The following is a 22,384-nucleotide window of genomic DNA, read 5'->3' as shown; positions in this document are numbered from 1 at the left end:
TGTGGCATATACAGACAATAGTTTTGGGGGGGTATGTATATTCGGCACAATGCTTTTTTTTACATTTTTAAATTATTATTTTTTTTTTGAGATAGGGCCTCACTTAGTTGCCCAGGCTGGAGTGGCCCAATCATGGCTCACTGTAGCTTTGACCTTCCAGGCTCAAGCAATCCTCCCACTGCAGCCTCCCAAGTAGCTGGAACTACAGGCACAAGCCACCATGTCCAGCTAATTTATTCTGTTTATTATAGAGATGGGGTCTCACTATGTTGCTTTGAATGGTCTCGAACTCTTGGGCTCAAGTGATCCTCCCACCTAGGCTGGGATTAGAGGCGTGAGTCACCATGCCCAGCCATTTTAAAAATCTTATAGACAAGGTCTTCCTCTGTCACCTAGGCTGGAGTAAAGTGGTGCTAACGTAACTCATGGCAGCCTCAAACTCCTGGCCTCAAGGGATCCTCCTTAGTCTCCCTAAATCATGGGATTATAGGAGTGACCCACTGTGCCCAGCCAACCCTTCTTTAATTAATTCATTCAATAAATACTTATTGAACACCTGCCAGGTATCAGGCACTGTGTTTGGTGCTTAGGATACAATGGTGAAGGAGATAAAGCCTTCTCAATGTCAACATTTTGACTCTTGGAGGGGATCATTCTTTGCTGTGGGGGCCGTCCTATGCATTGTAGGATGTTTAGCAGCATCCTGGCCTCTACCTATCAGCTCTCAGTAGCATCCCTCCTCACTTTTTCCCAATGTGACAACCGGAAATGTCTCCAGACCATTGCTCAATGTCTCATGGACAGCAAAACTGTCCCTAGTTGTGAACCGCTAAGATAGACATTGTCCTTGTCCTCCCAGTGCTTGTGTTCTAGAGGGGGAGGCTGATATTAAAACATTAAACAAGATAATTACAAATTGTGGAAAGTGCTGAAGGAAGTAAAAGGATGATAGAAAGCAATCACGGGGCCAGGCATGGTAGCTCACACCTGTAATCCCAGCACTTTAGGAGGCTGAGGCAGGAGGATCACTTGAGGCCAGGAGTTCGAGACCAGCCTGGGCAACTCAGCGAGACTCCATCTCAAAAAACAAAATAAAGATATATTAACCAGATGTGGTAGTATGTGCCTGAAGTCCCAGCTATTTGGGAGGCTGAGGTAGGAGGATTGCTTGAGATCAGTAGTTCAAGGCTGCAGCGAACTACGATCGTGCCACTGCACTAAATCCTGGGTGACAGAGGGAGATCCTGTCTCTAAAAAATAAACAAAAATCGACATCAAAATCTAATGTGACACCTGCTTTTCTCTCTCCTGCTTAAAACTGATCAAAGCCTTCTCTTTATTTCTAGGATGGAGACTGAGATCCCTCAGATTGCATCTGAGGACCCCAGGGTCTGGCTGCTCCCACCTACCCCTGTAGATTTCCCACTTCACCACTGCCCGCCTCTGTGTTCCACAAGGGCCTCCCTTTCCAGTTCCTGGAATTATCTATAGTTCCTGTAACCACAGGGCCTTTTCATGTGCTGCTGTCTTTGCTCTGGAGCATTCTTCTCCTTCTCCCCTACCCTTGACACTTCAGCTCAAATATCACTTCCTCTGGGAAATCTCCAGCATCCCATTCTGTATCAGTTTCCTTTGTTTTATACAGACTTTCATAGAACTTTGTTTTTTTAGGGCACATATCTTAATTTGGAATCATACACTCACTAGTGGGATTTTTAAAAATTTGTGTGTCTCCCCCTTACATGGTAATTTACATGAGAGCAGGGACTGGCAAATACTCAATAAATATTTTGAAGGGAAGGTGAAGGGCCAGAAGGAGGCGAGAGACTGCCTTTTTTTTTTTTTTTTTGAGATGGAGTCTCACTCTTGTCACCCAGGCTGGATTGCCATGGTGTGATCTCGGCTCACTGCAACCTCCACCTCCTGGGTTCAAGTGATTTTCTTGCCTCAGCCTCCCACATAGCTGGGATTATAGGTGCCTGCCACCATGCCTAGCCGATTTTTGTATTTTTAGTAGAGATGGGGTTTTATCATGTTGGCCATGCTGGTCTCAAACTCTTGACCTCAGGTGATCCGCCCACCTTGGCCTCCCAAAGTGCTGGGATTATAGGTGTGAGCCACCACACTCAGCCTGCCTTGTTTCTTGAATTTCTAATTGTATATCTTAGGGATGTGTGAGACCTGACTTTCTGCTCTTGGGTTCCATGAGATATCCTGTTTCTTAGAATTCTCTGCCTTTTTTTGCTTCAGCTAGCTCCTTTAGCTTTCTGTTATTTGCAACCAAAAAAATACCAGCTAAGACACAGCAAGAAAGAGACTCTGAATAAAGTTGCAGCTTACACATTAGAGTGTGTGTTCTTGTGAAATCATTAAAGTAAATTAAATAATGGTTCAGCAACTTGCTTTTCTATTTCAGGTCTTTAATCTTTTATTCAGAGGATGCTTTGTTTTCTGGGAAGCACCAGGATAATATGGCAATGCTTAAAAAAACAAAACAAACCGACTTTACTTCAGCAAGCTTTTCTGAGAGACTCTAATGGCAGAGACTGTTGAAATACAAATGCCTCATGAACACTGGCTGTCCCATAGTGTCTCACTTCCCTCTTTCCAGCCAGTGATTAACAGCTTTTAATGAATTCAGAGGACTGCACGACTAGATTTTGGTGTGAGTGGTGCAGGCTGATGGAGAAGGGGTTGAACTGCATAAAAATAACAAACAAAATGGTGCACCAGAGAGAGCACAAGTCCAGGTATGGTGGCTCATGCCTGCAATCCCAACACATTGGGAGACTGAGGCAGGGGAATTGCTTGAGCCCAGGAGTTTGAGATTAGCCTAGCCAATATAGGGAGATCCATCTCTAAAAAACAAAATTACAAAAATTAGTTGGGCATGGTGGTGTGCACCTGTAGTCCCAGCTACTAGGGAGGATGGGGTGGGAGGATCACTTGAGCCCAGGAGGCTGAGGCTGCAGTGAGCCATGATTGCATTGCTGCACTCCAACCTGGGTGATCAAGTAAGAGTCTGTCTCAAACAAACAAAGAGCACTGAACCTTTGGTTTCTTCATCTTTAGAATGGATGGGGATAATGGTAACTGACTTGCCTTCTTCAATGCCGTTATCAAGAGGATCAAATGAAATTGAGAAAGTAGAAGTGCTTTGTGAAATATGAAGTACTATAAAAATGTAGAATACCATAAAATATGGGCTGCATCTTCAGGCACTTTGGCATATGACGTGAAAACAATCACGTGTTTCAGGAACATTTATAGGGCATTCACTGTGTGCCAGAGAGAACGGGTGATGGGGAGACAGACATGAACAGGACACAGCCCTTTCCCTCAGGCCTTTGCTCAAATGAAATCTTATTAGAGAGGTGAGTACCTTAACTCAAACAGCACCTCCTCCACCTGGCTTTATCTTTCCCCACAGCATGTTTCACTACATATATTCACTTATTTACTTATAAGTAAATAAGTCTCTACTGAAAATACAGAAAATTAGCCAGGCATGGTGGCAGGAGCCTGTAATCCCAGCTATGTGGGAGGTTGAGGCAGAAGAATCACTTGAAACTGGGGGATGGAGGTTGCAGTGAGCTGAGATTACACCACTGCATTCCAGCCAGGGCGACAGGGTGAGACTCCGTCTCAAAAAAGAAAATAAAATAAATAAACTTCAGCTAACTTTCTGGCTTATTAACAGCTGGATCTAGGATTCTCCTAAATACATTTTTTTGGGTCTCACAGGGTCTCACTCTGTTACCCAGGCTCGAGTGCAGTGGCATGAGCATGGCTTACTGCAGCTTTGACCTCCTGGGCTCAAGTGATCCTCATACCTCAGCCTCATGTGTAGCTGGGACCACAGGCACATGTCACCATGCCCGGATAATTTTTTGATTTTTTGTAGAGATGTGGGGCGGGGGGGGCAGTGTCTCACTCTGTTGTCCAGGCTGGTCTTGAATTCCTGGCCTCAAGCAATCCTCCCGCCTCAGTCTGCCAAAGTGCTAGGATTACAGGCATGAGCACTGTGCACAGCTTTCTTCTAAATATTAATCCAGGATAAAGCTATGCCCAGGGTTTGTATTTTTAACTGCAAATGACTTCGACTCTTGCCTCCACCCAAGCTATTCTAGAATGCTGCCAGAATGATTTTCCCAGCATGCAGAACCGTCCATTTCTCTACCCATGTGGAACCCCACCATGGCTCCTCAGAGCCCTAGGACAATCAAGCTGGACTTTCCTGGCAAGGCAATTATATCTTCAGGATCCGCTCCTCTCCACCTCATCTCTCAGCCTTCTCTGCTCCCGGGCAACCCTTACGGACACACACCTTACTATTTTATACGCCGCTTTGCTCAAACTTTGCCCCTTTTGTCTGACAAGAAAACTCAAGGAGTCTTTCCTGAACCCCATTCGCTGTCCCCAACCCTCCAGGGGGGAACCATCCCTCCGGTGGAAGTCCTCCTGTCTCTGATCCTTCACTTTGTCATATGGAGTTGTAATGGCCTGTCTCCAAGACTGGGTCCATGACTTTTGTCTACTGGCACCCCCAGCACTTAGTCCAATGCTCGGCATGTAGGGAGTGGATGCTTCACACCCCAGGCTCCTTCAATCTTCTCGCTCAGTCCAGAGCTTAGTATCTGGGCCTCCCTGACCCCCTCTGTTACCACCCCTGTCCACCCTTGCGATGCTCACCCTCACCTGATTTCTTCATTTATTTCTCCTCCTCTGGGAGAAGGGCCCCTTGGCACTCCAGGGCCTTCCTTGCTTCTCCTGGTTCACGCTTCTGGTTTCTCCAAGCTCCTCCAAGCAACTCAGCAGTGAAGCTTGCCCTGCGGGGATGTGTTAGCTGGTCTCCAAGGTAACAGACTGCACCACTGCAGCTCAGGGCAGGGAAAGGGAAAACTTTCCTCACCCCAGGGAAGAAGTCACTGCTGTATTGTTGATAACCACCTCTCCCAGGCCACTCTGCTTTTCTCCACCCTCACAAAAACCTGGAAGCAGGATTTAGACCTATTTTCTAATTTCAGAACCTCTCAGGGCAGAACTATGGTTTATGCCAGTAGAGCCCTCGTGCCTGTGGTCTTCCTGTGGTAGGAACTGAGGAAAGATTCCAGAGAACTCTGCTATGTGTGTGAAATGTGGTAACTCTCTTCCTCCTCAGATTCCCAGGGGTCCCCTGAACACATTCCCTGGGAGAGATCAGACAGTCCCCTATTCCTACCAGGTCCAGCCCCATCTAAACCTGGTAATACAGCCAAGCTCAGTGACCTCTTCGCATCAGAAGAGATCATCTGCCACAGTGGTTCCTAAGCCCTAGGCCCATGAGAATCACCTGGATTGTTTGCTAAGAAAACATTCCAATTCAGGAGATTGATTCAGAACTGTAATAAGGTGTGGGGATGTGAATGTTTAACAATGGCCCCAGGTGATTATGATGTACTAGTCCTTGGTCTATAGCTGGGAACCTCGCTAACCCCTTCCTTTTATAGTGGTCAAGAGAGACGAAGGGATGTACCCAGTCAACCAACTTGTAAGTTGCTAAAGGATCTGCACTTAGTTTTTCATATTCAGGTAATTTCTCAAATTAGTTTCACTTTCTGAGAATTTTATAAGTTTTTTAAACTTTTAAGTTTTATAAGTTAGAACATGAGGTTGGGTGGTGACTCATGTCTGTAATCCCAGCACTTTGGGAGGCCAAGGTGGGAGGATTGCTTGAAGCCAGAAATTTGAGATTAGCTTGGGCAACACAGTGAGACTCTGTCTCTACAAAAATAAAATAAAAATTAGTGGGGTGCAGTGGCTTGTGCCCATAGTCCCACCTACTTGGAAGGCTGAGGTGGGAGGATCACTTGACCCCAAGAATTCAAGGCTACAGTGAGCTGTGATCCACCATTGCATTCCAGCCTGGACTACAGGGCAAGACCCTGTCTCTAAAAAAAGAAAAAAAAAAAGAACATATGAAACCTGTGGCAGTAATCATAAGGAAGGGAACTTCTTCAGATGCTGACCCCAGCAGCCGTGCCTATAGGCCAGGTCAGAAACAATCAATGTCCTCAAAATAGAAACTGCTTTATCAACCACTGGTCACTGGGCAGAGTAATCAGGGGTTGAGAGCTCCATGTATAAGTCCACGGCATTTGTTATGTGGCCAGCACCAACAAGGCAGAAAATGAGGAATATCAGAAAGAGGTAAGGAGGTCACAGGGGGCTGTGAGCCACCAACGGCTACTCTGTGAACAAGAGATGAGGGTCCTTGTGCCCACCTTGATGGAAATTTTGGGTGGAAAGGGCTGGCTAGCTTTGACATACCATTTTTTTTTTAGACACGGAAGCTCCAGTCTACCACCCTCACACCTTTCTTTGCTTCCTGGATACATGGGTTTTCAACACTGAGCACAGAAGTCAAGTCCAACACTAGAACCTCTTTGTTTCTGCTTTCTTCTACTTGAGCCTACATGACACACACATTCTGGAAAGATCTCTGCCAGGTGGATAAAGCAGAGTAAGGCTTTCAGGGTGTATGACCCATCAAGAGGAAAGCTGTGTGGGTACCATCTTTCTTGGCTCCCCTCAGGATGCAGATCATGATGGCACCTATGGAAAGCGTCAGACCACAACAGGCATTTCTCCTACCGTAGGCTCTTGGAAATGGATCAGGGTCAACTCATCTCTGGACTTTTATTTAGGAGCTCTAGCCTGGTCCCATTACCCAGGAGTATGGTGGGATATATATTTCAGATATTAATTTGTGTTTTGCTTTCTTTTTTCCTCCATTTCAGACCAGGAGCAGGTGCTTTTGGTTGGGTTGAGAAGCAGTAGCCTGAAGTAACTGTTTTTTCTGTCTTTTGTAAAAGCCCAAGCCAACGAAAAGATTAAAGCGACATGCCAAAGCAGGGGAGGTGAGGAATGTGTTTAATGTCATGAGGAAAGTGGGAGTGTAAAGATCATTTCAGTTAAAAGAGACAGAAACCCAACTCAAACTAGTTTAAGGAAAAAAGGGAATTTATTTGCTTAAATAACACAAGAATCCAGGGATAGTTGCAGCTTCAGGCATGTCTTGATCCAAAAGCTAAAGTGATGTTAACAGAACTGTCTTCCTTTCTCAGTTTCCTTTCCTCTAGGATGGCTTGATCAGGAGGCTCCTCAGGTGTGGCTGCCAGCAGTACCAAATGCTTCCCCTACAACTTAGCAACTCTAAGAGAAGAACACCTCTGTCCAGGAGTTCCAGCAAAGTCCCAGGCTGGTCACATGCCATGCTAATTTCTGAACCTGTCACTATGACTCCAGCCAAGCATGGCTGCTGTGTTGAGCTCTGAAGCCAGAAGGCGAAATTGGCCCCAAGAAACCGCATGGCCTGAAGGTAGGAAAAAGGCGATTTTCCAAAAAGGAGGACCCTTTCTTTGAAACCAAAGGGACCGTGGTACTAGGCAAATATGCCTCTCAGGAAAGCCAAAGGGGAGATGATAATCTCCCAGACGGATTTTTAAAAATCAGAGATCTAAAAATCAGAGGAAGTAGAGACTTGTTCCATGTTTGGTAGCAATACTTTGGTAAGATGGCAATATCTAAGAGAAAGTGGGTCCTTGGTGCATTCAGGGAAGAGTCCACAGATGCAGGAGTTCTCAGCTCACCAAAGTTTATCATTCCCCAAGTGTGAGATGAACACCTTACTACGACGTCATTTAGTCTGGGACAATTGATGTCTCAGCAGTAATGTGTAGACAGATGATCAACTAATGGGTGGCAGGGGTGGGGGCCTCCAAATGTTTGAACCATGGTCTCTCTGCACAACCTGGAGTACATCAATAACCAATAAATTCCTACCAACCCAGTAGAAGGGATCCAGTTGAGCTTTAAGTGCTTTGGGCGTAGGGGTGAGGAGCAGCTGGTTTGGGAAAATTTCCCAAGGCGCTGAAATCCTGAAAGGGCCCCAATAAAATCAATGCCCTCATCTAGCTTCATCCATCAAGGAAGTCAGCACTATAAAATACCAGTGGGCTGGGGCATGGTGGCTCATGCCTGTAATCCCAGCACCTTTGGAGGTTGAGGCGGGAGGACTGCTTGAGGCCAGGAGTTCAGGACCAGCCTGGAAAACAAAGTGAGACCCTGTCTCTACAAAAAATTTTAAAATTAGCCAGAAATGGAGGTGCATGCCTGTGGTCCCAGCTACTTGGGAGACCGAGGTGGGAGGATGGTGGCCCAGGAGGTCCAGGCTGCAGTGAACAGGCAAAAACCAAACCCAAACCCAAAGCCACTGAACAATGATTACAAAGAGAAAGCTCAACAATGAGAGGGGAATGATGGAAGATTAGACACAAACAACTTAATAAGTGGGAGGTTTTTCTTACATTTTTTTTCCTCAACAAAGTGGAAAATGTTTCTAAATAGGGACCACCTTTGATGGTTGTTTGCATTCCACATCCAGAAGCAGCAAACCATAGATTTAGCTGCTCATGTTTGAGCCAAGGAATCATGCAAGCAGGACAAGCTATTTTTATTCCCTTCAGACCAGTCACATGGGCGATGCAGGACAGCAGGAGTCCTAGATCTGAAGTCAGGGAGTCTGGGTGTGAAACCCAGATGCACCAGTTGCTAGTTACAAAAGCTTGAGTAAGGTGTTCAGCCTTTTGATCCTTAGTAGTCTATAAAATATCACCCCGTACTTCACAGGTAGAGGATTAAGATGACATACTGGAAGGCACATAACACATGAATTTACTGTTAGTTTCTTTCTCTAAACATAGAGAATGCCACTACTATTTAACCACAGTACTTTTGAAAATAAGAATTCCTTTAATAGTTGATATGCTTCAGTTAGAATGTCAGGTTATTATGACATTTGAGAAGTTTTTGTTACGCAAGGCCTAAGTTCATGGCAGCATTATCTGTAATAACAACAATCTGGAAGCAACCTCATGTACATCAAAATGGGAAGATATATATTTATTTGATATATATCAAATGGAATACTATGTAGTCATTTAAAATAAGGAAGCACTACATTTACTAACACAGAAAAATTTACAACACAAACTAAGTCAAAAAAGAAAGCCAGCCGGGTGCAGTGGCACACCTGTAATCCCAGTACTTTGGGAGGCCGAGGCGTGTGGATCATCTGAGGTCAGGAGTTCGAACCAGACTGGCCAACATGGCGAAATCCCGTCTTTACTAACAATATAAAAAAATTAGCTGGGTATGGTGGCATGTGCTTGTAATCCCAGCTACTCCAGAGGCTGAGGCGGAAGAATTCCTTGAACCCAGGAGACGGAGATTGCAGTGAGCCAAGATCGCCCCACTGCACACCAGCCTGGGCGACAGAGGGAGACTACGTCTCAAGAAAAAAAAAAAGAAAAAAAAAGAAGAGTAGATCGATCCAAGATGGCCGATTAGGAGGAACTTGGGATTGCAGCTCCGAGAGAAGGTGCAGAGGGTGAGTGGACGCCGCATTTCCAGACGGATTTTTACTGCCCACAGACCAGGAGATTCACAGGAGGAGGAGCCCCAAGGGTCGCCAGCGCCGCTGGTCTGACCGGCGTGGCCGCTCGGCCTACGCCCTGGGGCAGGGAGCAGAGGCTCGTTGAGCAGAGTGAGAAAGACTGAGTCCCCTCTGAGCCAGCAAGGGGAGCTGAAGCAGGAAGTCAAGCCAGGAGATTCCTGGGCAAGGGCGCACCACGAATCTCAGAGCCACTGCTTCGGCTGAGGCAGTGGCTCACAGGGCAGCAGATTTTTACTGCCCACGGACCAGGAGATTCACAGACGGAGGAGCTCCACGGGTTGCCAGCGCCGCTGGTTGGACTGGAGCAGCCGCTCGGCCAACACCTGGGACAGGGGGCAGTGGCTCCTTGTGCAGAGTGAACAAGACTGGGTCCCCTCTGGGCCAGCAAGGGGAGCTGAGGCAGGGAGTCAACCCAAGAGATTCCCGGGCAAAGAGGGCACCATGGGAAGCACGGCTGAACCAGGGACGATCCAGTTCAGTGGGGGAGGGACGTCCCCCACCGGGAAACACCCTGCAGTTCCCAGGGCAATTTGCAGTAACCAAGGTAACCCGCCACTACAGAGACTCTGTCACTACAGGGGCGGGCCAACATAGCGGAAGCAGTTCTAACTACACCCATATAAACAGGACTGCAGGGAAGTTCACACGGAAGCTGGGTGGAGCCCACAGCAGCTCAGCGAAGCCTCTGCAGGCTGAGTGTGACTAGGCTGCCACCTTGTGGGCAGGGATAACGATAGCAAGACAGCGGGAAATCATAAAGCCCTAACTCCCTGGGACAGAACACCTGGGGGGAAGAATAGGGGGTCTATGAGTTCAGCTGCTGCAGACTTAAAATTACCAAAATCAGAAAGACAGCAACTACAAAGTCGATAGGTGGATAAATCCACAAAGATGGGAAGAAACCAGCACAAAAAGGATGAAAACACCCAAAACCAGAACACCTCTCCTCCTACAAGGGAGCGCAACTCCTCACCAGCAAGGGAACAAGACTGGATGGAGAATAAGTGTGATGAAATGACAGAATCAGCTTTCAGAAAATGGATAATAAGAAACTTCCGTGAGCTAAAAGAACATGTTCTAACCCAATGCAAAGAAACCAAGAACCTTGAAAAAAGACTTGATGAAATGCTAACGAGAATGGACAACTTAGAGAGGAATATGAGTGAATTGATGGAGCTGAAAAACACAACACGAGAACTTCGCGAAGCATGCACAAGTTTCAACAGCTGAATTGACCAAGCAGAAGAAACGATATCAGAGGTCGAAGATCAACTCAATGAAATAAAAAGAGAAGGCAAGATAGAGAAAACAGGGTAAAAAGGAATGAACAAAGTCAACAAGAATTAAGGGACTATGTGAAAAGACCTAATCTACATTTGATAGGTGTACCTGAATGTGACGAAGAGAATGCATCCAAGCTGGAAAATACTCTTCAGGATATTATCCAGGAAAACTTCCCTAACCTAGCAAGGCAGGCCAATATTCAAGTCCAGGAAATACAGAGAACACCACAAAGATATTCCTCTAGAAGAGCAACCCCAAGGCACATAATCCTCAGATTCACCAGGGTCGAAATGAAGGAGAAAATACTAAGGGCAGCCAGAGAGAAAGGTTGGGTTACCCATAAAGGGAAGCCCATCAGACTCACAGCAGATCTCTCAGCAGAAACCCTACAAGCCAGAAGAGAGTGGGGGCTGATATTCAACATCCTTAAAGAAAAGAACTTTCAACACAGAATTTCATATCCAGCCAAACTAAGCTTCATAAGTGAAGGAAAAATAAAATCCTTTGAGAACGAGCAAGTACTCAGAGATTTCATCACCACCAGACCAGCTTTACAAGAGCTCCTGAAGGAGGCACTACACATAGAAAGGAACAACCAGTACCAGCCACTCCAAAAACACACGAAATGGTAAAGAGCATCAACACAATGAAGAATCTGCAGCAACCAATGGGCAAAACAGCCAGCTAGCATCAAAATGACAGGATCAAATTCACACTTAACAATATTAACCCTAAATGTAAACAGACTAAATGCCCCAATCAAAAGACACAGACTGGCAAATTGGATAAAAAGCCAAAACCCATCAGTGTGCTGTATCCAGGAAACCCACCTCACATGCAAGGATACACAAAGGCTCAAAATAAAGGGATGGAGGAAGATTTACCAAGCAAATGGAGAGCAAAAAAAAGCAGGAGTTGCAATTCTCATCTCTGATAAAATAGACTTTAAAGCAACAAAGATCTAAAGAGACAAAGAAGGACATTACATAATGGTAAAAGGATCAATGCAACAAGAAGAGCTAACAATCCTAAATATATATGCACCTAATACAGGAGCACCCAGATACATAAGGCAAGTTCTTAAAGACTTACAAAGAGACCTAGACTCCCACACAATAATAGTGGGAGACTTCAACACACCATTGTCAATATTAGACAGATCAACGAGACAGAAAATTAACAAGGATATCCAGGATTTGAACTCAGACCTGGAACAAGCAAGCCTAATAGACATATACAGAACTCTCCACCCCAAATCCACAGAATATACATTCTTCTCAGCACCACATCACACCTACTCTAAAATTGACCACATCATTGGAAGTAAATCACTCCTCAGCAAATGCAAAAGAATGGAAACCATAACAAACAGTCTCTCAGACCACAGTGCAATCAAGTTAGAACTCAGAATTCAGAAGCCAACCCAGAACTGCACAGCCTCATGGAAAATGAACAACTTTCTCCTGAATGTTGACTGGATAAACAATGAAATGAAGGCAGAAATAAAGATGTTCTTCGAAACCAACGAGAATGAAGACACCACATACCAGAATCTCTGGGACACATTTAAAGCAGTCTCTAGAGGAAAATATATAGCAATAAGTGCCCACATGAGAAGAAAGGAGAGATCTAAAATTGACACCCTATCGTCAAAATTGAAAGAGCTAGAGGAGCAAGATCAAAAAAACTCAAAACCTAGCAGAAGACAAGAAATAACTAAGATCAAAGCAGAATTGAAGGAGATAGAGACACGAAAAATCCTACAAAAAATCAATAAATCCAGGAGCTGGTTTTTTGAAAAGATCAACAAAATAGACCACTATCCAGACTAATAAAAAAGAAAAGAGAGAATAAACAAATAGATGCAATAAAAAATGATAAAGGGGATATCACCACAGATTCCACAGAAATTCAAACCATCATCAGAGATTATTATAAACAACTCTATGCACATAAACTAGAAAACCTGAAAGAAATGGATAAATTCCTGGACAGTTGCCTCCTCCCAAGCCTAAACCAGGAAGAGGTCGAAACCCTGAATAGATCAATAACAAGGTCTGAAGTTGAGGCAGCAATTAAGAGCCTACCACCCAAAAAAAGCCCAGGTCCAGATGGGTTCACAGCCGAATTCTACCAGACATACAAAGAGGAACTGGTACCATTCCTACTGAAACTATTCCAAATAATCCAAAAAGAGGGAATGCTTCCCAAATCATTTTATGAGACCAACATCATCCTAATACCAAAACCCGGCAGAGACTCAACAAGAAAAGAAAACTACAGGCCAATATCCATGATGAACACAGATGCAAAAATCTTCAATAAAATACTGGCAAGCCAATTGCAACAGCACATGAAAAAGCTTATCCACCATGATCAAGTAGGATTCATCCCGGGGATGCAAGGCTGGTTCAATATATGCAAGTCTATAAATGTAATTCACCACATAAACAGAACCAAAGACAAAAACCACATGATTATCTCAATTGATGCAGAGAAGGCCTTCGACAAAATTCAGCAGCCCTTTATGCTAAAAACTCTCAATAAACTAGGTATAGATGGGACGTACCTCAAAATAATAAAAGCTATTTATGACAAACCGACAGCCAATATCATACTGAATGGGCAAAAACTGGAAGCATTCCCTTTGAAATCGGGCACTAGACAAGGATGCCCTCTCTCACCACTCCTATTCAATATAGTACTGGAAGTTCTAGCCAGAGCAATCAGGCAAGAAAAAGAAATAAAGGGTATTCAATTAGGAAAGGAGGAAGTCAAATTGTCTCTATTTGCAGACGACATGATTGTATATCTAGAAGACCCCATCATCTCAGCCCAAAATCTCCTGAAACTGGTAAGCAACTTCAGCAAAGTCTCAGGATACAAAATCAATGTGCAAAAATCACAAGCATTCCTATACACCAATAACAGACTTAAAGAGAACCAAATTAAGAATGAACTGCCATTCACAATTGCTACAAAGAGAATAAAATACCTAGGAATACAACTAACAAGGAACGTAAAGGACCTCTTCAAGGAGAACTACAAACCACTGCTCAACGAAATAAGAGAGGACACAAACAGATGGAGAAACATTCCAGGTTCATGGTTAGGAAGAATTAATATCGTGAAAATGGCCATACTGCCCAAAGTAATTTACAGATTCAACACTATCCCCATCAAGCTACCAATGACCTTCTTCACAGAACTGGAAAAAACCACCTTAAACTTCATATGGAACCAAAAGAGAGCCCGCATAGCCAAGTCAATTCTAAGCAAAAAGAACAAAGCGGGAGGCATCACACTACCGGACATCAAACTCTACTACAAGGCTACAGTAATCAAAACAGCATGGTACTGGTACCAAAACAGAGATATAGACCAATGGAACAGAACAGAGGCATCAGAGGCGACACAACATATCTACAACCATCCGATCTTTGACAAACCTGATAAAAACAATCCTTTCCCCAGGGGAAAGGATTCCCTGTTCAATAAGTGGTGTTGGGAAAACTGGCTAGCCATATGCAGAAAGCAGAAACTAGACCCCTTCCTGACACCTTACACTAAAATTGACTCCAGATGGATTAAAGACTTAAACATACGACCTAACACCATAAAAACACTAGAAGGAAACCTAGGGAAAACCATTCAGGACATAGGCGTAGGCAAGGACTTTATGACCAAAACACCAAAAGCATTGGCAACAAAAGCCAAAATAGACAAATGGGACCTAATCAAACTCCACAGCTTCTGCACGGCAAAAGAAACAGTCAATAGAGTGAATTGGCAACCAACAGAATAGGAAAAAATTTTTGCAGCCTACCTGTCTGACAAAGGGCTGATATCCAGAATTTACAACGAGCTAAAACATATTTACAAGAAAAAAACAAACAAGCCCATTCAAAAATGGGCGAAGGATATGAACAGATACTTTACAAAAGAAGACATACATGAGGCCAACAAGCATATGAAAAAATGCTCATCATCACTGGTCATTAGAGAAATGCAAATCAAAACTACATTGAGATACCATCTCACGCCAGTTAGAATGGCGATCATTAAAAAATCTGGAGACAACAGATGCTGGAGAGGATGTGGAGAAATAGGAACACTTTTACACTGTTGGTGGGAGTGTAAATTAGTTCAACCATTGTGGAAGACAGTGTGGCGATTCCTCAAGGACCTAGAAATAGAAATTCTATTTGACCCAGCAATCCCATTACTGGGCATATATCCAAAGGATTATAAATTGTTCTACTATAAGGACACATGCACACGAATGTTCATTGCAGCACAGTTTACAATAGCAAAGACCTGGAACCAACCCAAATGCCCATCGATGATAGACTGGACAGGAAAAATGTGGCACATATACACCATGGAATATTATGCAGCCATCAAAAACGATGAGTTTGCGTCCTTTGTAGGGACATGGATGAACCTGGAAACCATCATTCTCAGCAAACTGACACAAGAACACAAAATCAAACACCGCATGTTCTCACTCATAGGAGGGTGTTGAACAATGGGAACACATGGACACAGGGAGGGGAGCACTATACACTGGGGTCTGTTGGGGGGAGTGGGGGGGACAGTGGGGGGGTTGGGGAGGGATAGCATGGGGAGAAATGCCAGATATAGGTGAAGGGGAGGAAGGCGGCAAATCACACTGCCACGTATGCACCTATGCAACAACCTTGCATGTTTTTCACATGTACCCCAAAACCTAAAATGCAATAAAAATAAATTTTAAAAAAAGAGTGAATTACACCCCCAATAAGCCCAATTTTAAAATAAACTAAATACAAAAATATAAAGCATCTAAAAAAAAAAAAAAAAAGTCACTGGGGATGGTGGCTTATTCCATAATCCCAGCACTTTGGGAGGCTGAGGCAGGAGGAGACCAGGAGATGAGACTGGCCAACATACTGAGACGCCTATCTGTACTAATTTTTTTTTTTTTTTAATATTAGCAGGGCATGGTGGCATGGACCTGTAGTCCCAGCTACTTGGGAGGTTGAAGTAGGTGAATGGCTTGAGCCTAGGAGCTTGATGCTGCAGTGAGCTAGGATTGTGGCACTGCATTACAGGTATAGATAATATCTTGCTTTTGTTAAAATGATCAGTAAAATGTATGTTAAAACACCCAATAAACTTTAACAATGGTTATCTCTGGAAGGTGGATTGTGGAAGAGGGAACTTTTTGTTTCCTATTTTTGTATGTTTTTTTAAAAATTTACAGATATATGTTATTGTAAAAAGAAAATCCTTTTGTCCCACTTGAGTGTCATAATTTCTGTCTCCACAATAGTACTTAAGGCAGGAAAAAGTTACTGATAACCCTGAAAGCAATGAGGTAAAGTATTGGAGTGATGCATATAAGGGTGGGACTGCACCAAATAGGTCCATTTTGCTGCTTACTACCTTCCTTAGTAAAATATTTAGATGAGGTAGTCAAAAGCCTTCTTAGATATGTGGGTTTTTAAAAAAGCAACTTATTACGGAAAATGGAAAGGATGTTGATTCTTCAACTGTCTTTGCATTTGTCATAGAGAACAAAGCAATGGAAAAGAATGAGTGTTTTCATGTTTTTATTTAAGAAAATACTTGAGTTGCCTTAGACAACTAATATTAAATACTTAAGCAACATGAGATAGAGTGCCAGAGGTCAGAACATAGTATTTACTTCACTGACCTTGCCCTGACGGATAATGAATGGGGATTGATTTAACAGTGGCCAAATTCACTAGGCCACATTTACTAAAGTGCTATAAAATGGCCAATTGAGGACAACTGTGTCTAAAATGAGATCAAATCCTTGAGTCCTTTTAGCAGAAATGATTAAAACCATCTTGGCAGGACCAGGTATTTGCAAAACATATCAAATGGATGGATGGCTTCAAGACAGCAGAGAACCCACAAGCTTGAAGAGGCCTCCAGAGTTCACTCAGGATCAATGGAGTGCTGGCATCATCCTGGTCCTCTCTGTACAGTATCAGTGTCACAGCCCTGTGAGTTCAGTAGTAAAGGATCTGGAGTCCACAGGGGAATCCTAAGGAGGTCAATGGAACTGACATATGTAGCCAAATACTTAACAATAAAGTGACCATCCTTATGAAGGCTGACTTAGGCAAGCCTCTGCCTTCAGGAAGAAGTTCACTGAAACAAACAACCTGGTAAATCGATGACTTTGTCTTTCAAGTCTCCAGGAAATATGGTTTCATAATTTTCCTTTAAAACCTAGTCCTAACTTTAATTTTCATAATTCAGTGTGTAAAGCACTATGCCAGGTCTCTAGGGAGTATACAATGAGGAAGCCATATTCTTTGCATTCAAGCATTTATATAATTATACAAAAGCACTTACTAATGACAATATGAGCAACTAACCTTTGAATGCTTACTATGTGCTTAGAACTTTGTTTCCTTTAAACCGACAATAGCCCCATTGGGTAGGTATTATTATTAGTCCCATTCTAAAACCAAGGCTCACGTAAGTTACACAATTTACTAAGAGTCACACAGTTGGAATGGTGGAACTGAGATTTAATCCAGGCAGTTGATTCCTGTTTAGCAAGTTCTGTTACAGAAGCATAAGCAAGAGAGACACAAAGCACAAAAGATTAGATGTATTTCAAATATGGGATGATTTTAAAACTGAGAGGAGGTGGTACAGACACAGCCAGGGCCAGGAGCAGGTGGCAGTGAATGGAGAATGGAGAACAGGCTGGTTGTCAGTACGAAGTGAAGACAGAGAGGTGGGAAATAAGACTGAACAGAGAGCCTGAAGTCAGATCACGAAAGGTTGTCAAAGCTACGCTAACGGAGTTTGGATTTCTCTCTGTAGACAGTGGGAATGACATAAATGTGAACATAGAAATAATATGCTTTCTTTTGTGTTAAGAGTATTTCGGCAGAATTGATTTGGTTGGATTGGAGTGAATGAAGATCAGTTGAAGGAAGACTGGTTCAATGGCTAGAGAATATGAATACTGGTCCTAAGTCCAAGGCCCATATCAAAGACATTCTTTCCTATGTGGAGTGCTCTGCTGAGATCTAGTTGGGTGACTTTGGCAAAGTCTGAGGCCTTGATTTCTTCACCTGGAAAATGAAAACATTGGACATGCCTTTGACATTTCATCCAGCTCTAAAATTTTATAGTCTCGTGAAAAATCTCTTCTTGAATTGTTATCTTGGGTGGTCTTAGATTGTGTGTGACTGGAATTGGGGCTGATTTGTAAGATTGTGCTTGAAAATACCAACCCACAGTGTTTTCTTCTCCTGGGAAAAGAACCAAAACTCTTAAAAAGTATGCATTGTGCTTTCTATCTTTAACGCCATTTATAAATAACTACCTTTATTTTTGTTGCTGGGTAACTGTGACCCAGAAGAGTTGACTTTGCATAAAAGGAACCCAGAGTCCTCTAGTCCTGGTGTTTTTCCTATAATCTTCTCATAGTGCCTAGAATAGAGATGATAGAAGAATATAAGTCAAAATAAGGTATTTTTGAACTTACATTATTGTTTTTAAAGCCACTGTGTTACTTTTCCTAAGGTATTACCAAATTAAAAAAGTGTTCCCTCCACCATAGCTCAGCATAAATCTACCATTACAGTTTCCAATTGACTTATTCATTAATGTTTATAGAAAATAACCCTCCCAAAACCTTGAATCTGTGTTACAATCAGGATAAGATTTAGATGGTGTGAAGACAGGGCAGGGTGACCAACTCATCCTAGTTTGCCTAGAACTTTCCCAGACATTGCACTTCAAGTCTCACCTCCAAGGAAACCCCTCAATCTTAGAGCCCAAGAACATCTAAAATCTTACCATGTCTTAATCCTCCAATTCCCCAAGAGGTTCCTGAAAAGGCCACACAAGGAAGAATCAGCAGCAAATGTAAATATTTTACTATTAATTATTACTGGGCTGGGCTGATCTTGACACCCCCACAGAGAGCTATAGTTAAGCTGTGATAGGGCACATGGGCCTCTGTATTTGCTCCTCTAATCCATACTTTAAGATCTTAAAAGCTAAGATCTTTTGGCCTGGAGTAAAGTAGAAACAGAAGACTGAAGCAAAGATGGACTTAGATCTATGTGCAAGGAAGAAAGAAGAGAAAGATGGATGGCTTGGGGGCTTTGGCTTGGTTCCTCTCTCCTAGCTCATGAAGCATGATGCAGAAGGGAGAGCCACATGTATGTCATCTTTTATTGCCGAGTGACTCTAACTGGTAAACGTGGCCTAATCTGTGTCCTGGAATATTAATGGCATCTCTTCTCTAGTGGTGAGCAAAGAGTGAGTGTGGAAGAAGATAGGGAAGGACCGCCTTCACCCCCCAATGCCAACAACAAAACCAACCCAAAAGGCATGGAAGTGTCACTTGTGAATATGTGAAATCTCTATAAGAAATCAATTTTTTAAATGAAGCTTATTTCAAAGTAATAGAAGCCTTTTTAGTTTCTTTAGTAGACAATTTATTTTGATAAACTTGCTCAATAACAAAAATACAAGTGAAGAAAATTATGTTCATTTTATACAGTTGTATTAACAATTTGTTTTGAAACTATTAATTGAAAAATGTTATAACCAATTAGAAAACAATTCTTAATAAAGTTTGGGATAATATACAGACCTTGATCACAAACTTCAAAAGTCTAAAACTTCACAAGACTAAAAGTCCTGTGTAGGGAATCCTACCTACACGGGTCACTTTTTTCCTTCATGTTTTTATCCTTCAAAAATTTTCTGAAAGACAGGTTACTGTTTTGAATTGTGAATGTAAATTTAATTTTTTAAAGATCAAGTGGGTTGATAAAATTACTACAATCAGAGTAACTTGTGGCTAGTAGTCTTTTAATAAAGACAAAATAAATGCAACATGTTCTTCTCATGAAGCCCACGATGCAAAACAATAGCTAACAGTATATGCAAAGTTAGTTTCCAAATACTGTATTTTTCAGGGCCTTTCCTCTAAATCAACAGATTGTTTGTCACCAGGACTATTTATTATTTTCACTTAATAGATTAAACAGTGAATTCACAGAACATCAAGTGGGGATATCAAAGCTTCAGGCAAAAGGGTAAAAACCATAGTGTTTTGGTCATCTCGAACATTAAAGAGAAAAAAGAGCCATCCTTCAAAAACAAAACAAATCAAACAGAAAATAGGTTTATAAGAGGTGGAAGAATCAGAAAAATTACATACACACATTAACAACATAGAACATGGATTACCTTTGGAAAGAATCATACTGAAACGTTTGCTTTTAATGAATTGAAGATTTTTCATGTTTACAGATGTTTAGGCATGTTCAATAGGAGCTTCCAAAAATTTCAAACTAATTCAGTCTTGTGCAAATAAAACCTAAAAATAGTTTTCAGCAGATTTTACAGTGATATTCTTAGATATGAGAAGAATGCACACACTCTAAAAACAATGTAACAGACAAAAGTTTGACAAATGATTGCACCATAAAACAGTGTTTTATATACAGTTTACAAGATATGATTTCCTGCTATAAATTAATACTGTACTATATAGTACTTATTATAGTGACCTTTTTAAAAAGCAACTGCTGACAGTTGTCTATCTTTTCACTTACAGGATTTATAGAAATTTATATGAATGAGTCCATTTCAACGTCTGGTCTGAAAGAGTACGAAGACTTGACTTCACATACTACTTAATGGGATGGTTTAATCCTGGGTTAGAGTGCTAACTGGCTGGAGGGAGTTTTCCCCCATCAGCCCTGTACACACTGGACCTCCAAGACAGTGATGAAATTAAAGACAATTTAATGGTTTGGGTAATAGATACAAATAAAACCTTAAATTTTGTAATCTTATATGCAATACCACCATAAGTGAAAGAAGTAAACAGTGGGGAAATTCTTAGCAGCTGAGAAACTCTCTCCCCATGCTCATGATCCAGTTAAAAATATTTTGAGAAACTATTTACAATACAATTCATCTTTTGGAAGAGAAAAGCTCTTGGTCATATCATAAATTAATTTGAACCATACTTTGCTAACACTTTATTTCAGTGGTATATAACAGTGACAACCAAAGCTTTCCTTCAAAGTGATCCATTTGACTGAGGACCAATCAAATCACAATGGCAACTGCAATCCCTAATGTCCATAGAATATGTCCAGTGGTATTCTTAGACTTGACTAGACATCATAATACTTGGGAAAAATAGTCTCCCTCAGGATCTCCCAAAGGTTTCTTTTACTTTGGGAAGGAAAAGTATGACATTCTCCCAGAACACTTAAGGAATGCACCACTGTGGTGGTCCATCTCTTTCCCCAACTCGTGAGTGAGCTCAAACACTGGGGTTTTCTTTCACAATAAAATACTGCTGAATTAACAGTAAGATGGAAGACTGTCAAATGAGCCAGTGCGAAACATATCAAGCCCCTCCATTTCATAGTCTGAATATCTGAGGAGGCTGCCCCCATCTCTGAAGTAATCATTCTATAATTGATAATCTGGCTCTTAAAAAACAGTGCATTCATTTCTGCTTGTGTGAAGCATGGGCCACATGGGACTGTACTGATAGGGACACTTGGGTCACCAGTTCACTATAAAGAGGAAAAACTTAGCTCCATTGCCATGAAACAACCTCCTGTCTCACATTTCAAACAGGAGATTTTCTATAGTGTTCACCAGGAAAAACAAGCATCGATGTGAAGGCATGGAAATGTGGAGAAGAGAAATACTGTATTTTAAAACTATTTTTGAGTTCAAGGGTTAGCTGCAATGCTTCTTTTAGGGAAAAACTTAAAGCTGTGGGTTTAGTACAGCCCTTTAAAGTAAATGCGAAGATACTACCTTTTAGCAAGCAAAGGCATTATAACACATAAAGAAAATATTGTATTGCTCAGGTTTTGGTAAAGATGTATTAATAATGCTTACAGATGTTAATAATGAAATTAGTGTTTTAAATAGCCAAAACAGCCAGATATTTACTAGTGAACTTTGTATTTACGTAAAGTTGTGTGCTTGAACATATAAAATGCATTATTAATGTAACAGACTGAGCCAGTAGAAAAAGAATCTCTGTACAATAGACAACAGTTGCCAATAATTTAAATAGTGTCAGATTCCCCAAATTATAAGGTTTGACATGATCTTACCTTCTACTATCATGTACAAATAAATTAACCCTATGAAGAAGTTTTAGCTTAAATTAAAATTGCACCTAGAAAGGTATGGGATTATTTGTACCTATTACAAAAACCTGTTAAAATCAAGGGCTGCTACAAAGAATGAGGTAAACTGAAGACTCTCTCCACTATGCAGCCTTCAGATAAATGGCTTTTTTTTCTATTGAGTTCTAGGTTTGCACACCACAGTGTTTTGCTAGCAAAGCATTCAGAATTCTCTTCCAGGAACGGTTTGCATGTGTGTGTATATAAATGTACACACACATACACACACACATATATACACACTGTATACTGCATCAGCAAAATATATATATTATATATATTTATATAAATATAAGGAAGATTTCCCCCACCCACCCACCCAAAACATGTGTCTTAGTGATTTTCTTTTTTTTTTGTACACAGAGAAGAGGAAATTTCAGAATTT

At 42.0% G+C, this 22,384-nt stretch overlaps 1 protein-coding gene across 1 annotated transcript in view; it reads right to left on the bottom strand.

Moving 5' to 3' along the window:
• The window catches only part of VWA3A (von Willebrand factor A domain containing 3A), an 82,771-nt gene extending 60,475 nt beyond the window's left edge, over window positions 1-22,296 (bottom strand). Inside the window, exons 1-3 of the mRNA XM_064362563.1 lie at window positions 20,021-22,296; window positions 18,138-18,646; window positions 4,699-4,829 (exon numbers count right to left, since the gene is read on the bottom strand). The gene's annotated coding sequence lies outside the window, so the exon portion shown is untranslated. The remainder of the gene's footprint in view (window positions 1-4,698; window positions 4,830-18,137; window positions 18,647-20,020) is intronic.
• Window positions 22,297-22,384: the final 88 nt, after the last annotated feature.

This window comes from Aotus nancymaae, unplaced genomic scaffold (genome assembly GCF_030222135.1).
Source record: "Aotus nancymaae isolate 86718 unplaced genomic scaffold, 86718_ANA_hifiasm-v0.15.2.pri h1tg000049l, whole genome shotgun sequence".
NCBI classification, from domain to species: domain Eukaryota; kingdom Metazoa; phylum Chordata; class Mammalia; order Primates; family Aotidae; genus Aotus; species Aotus nancymaae.
The sequence above is the reverse complement of the archived record's forward strand: the minus strand, read 5'-3'. Positions and strand labels throughout refer to the sequence as shown.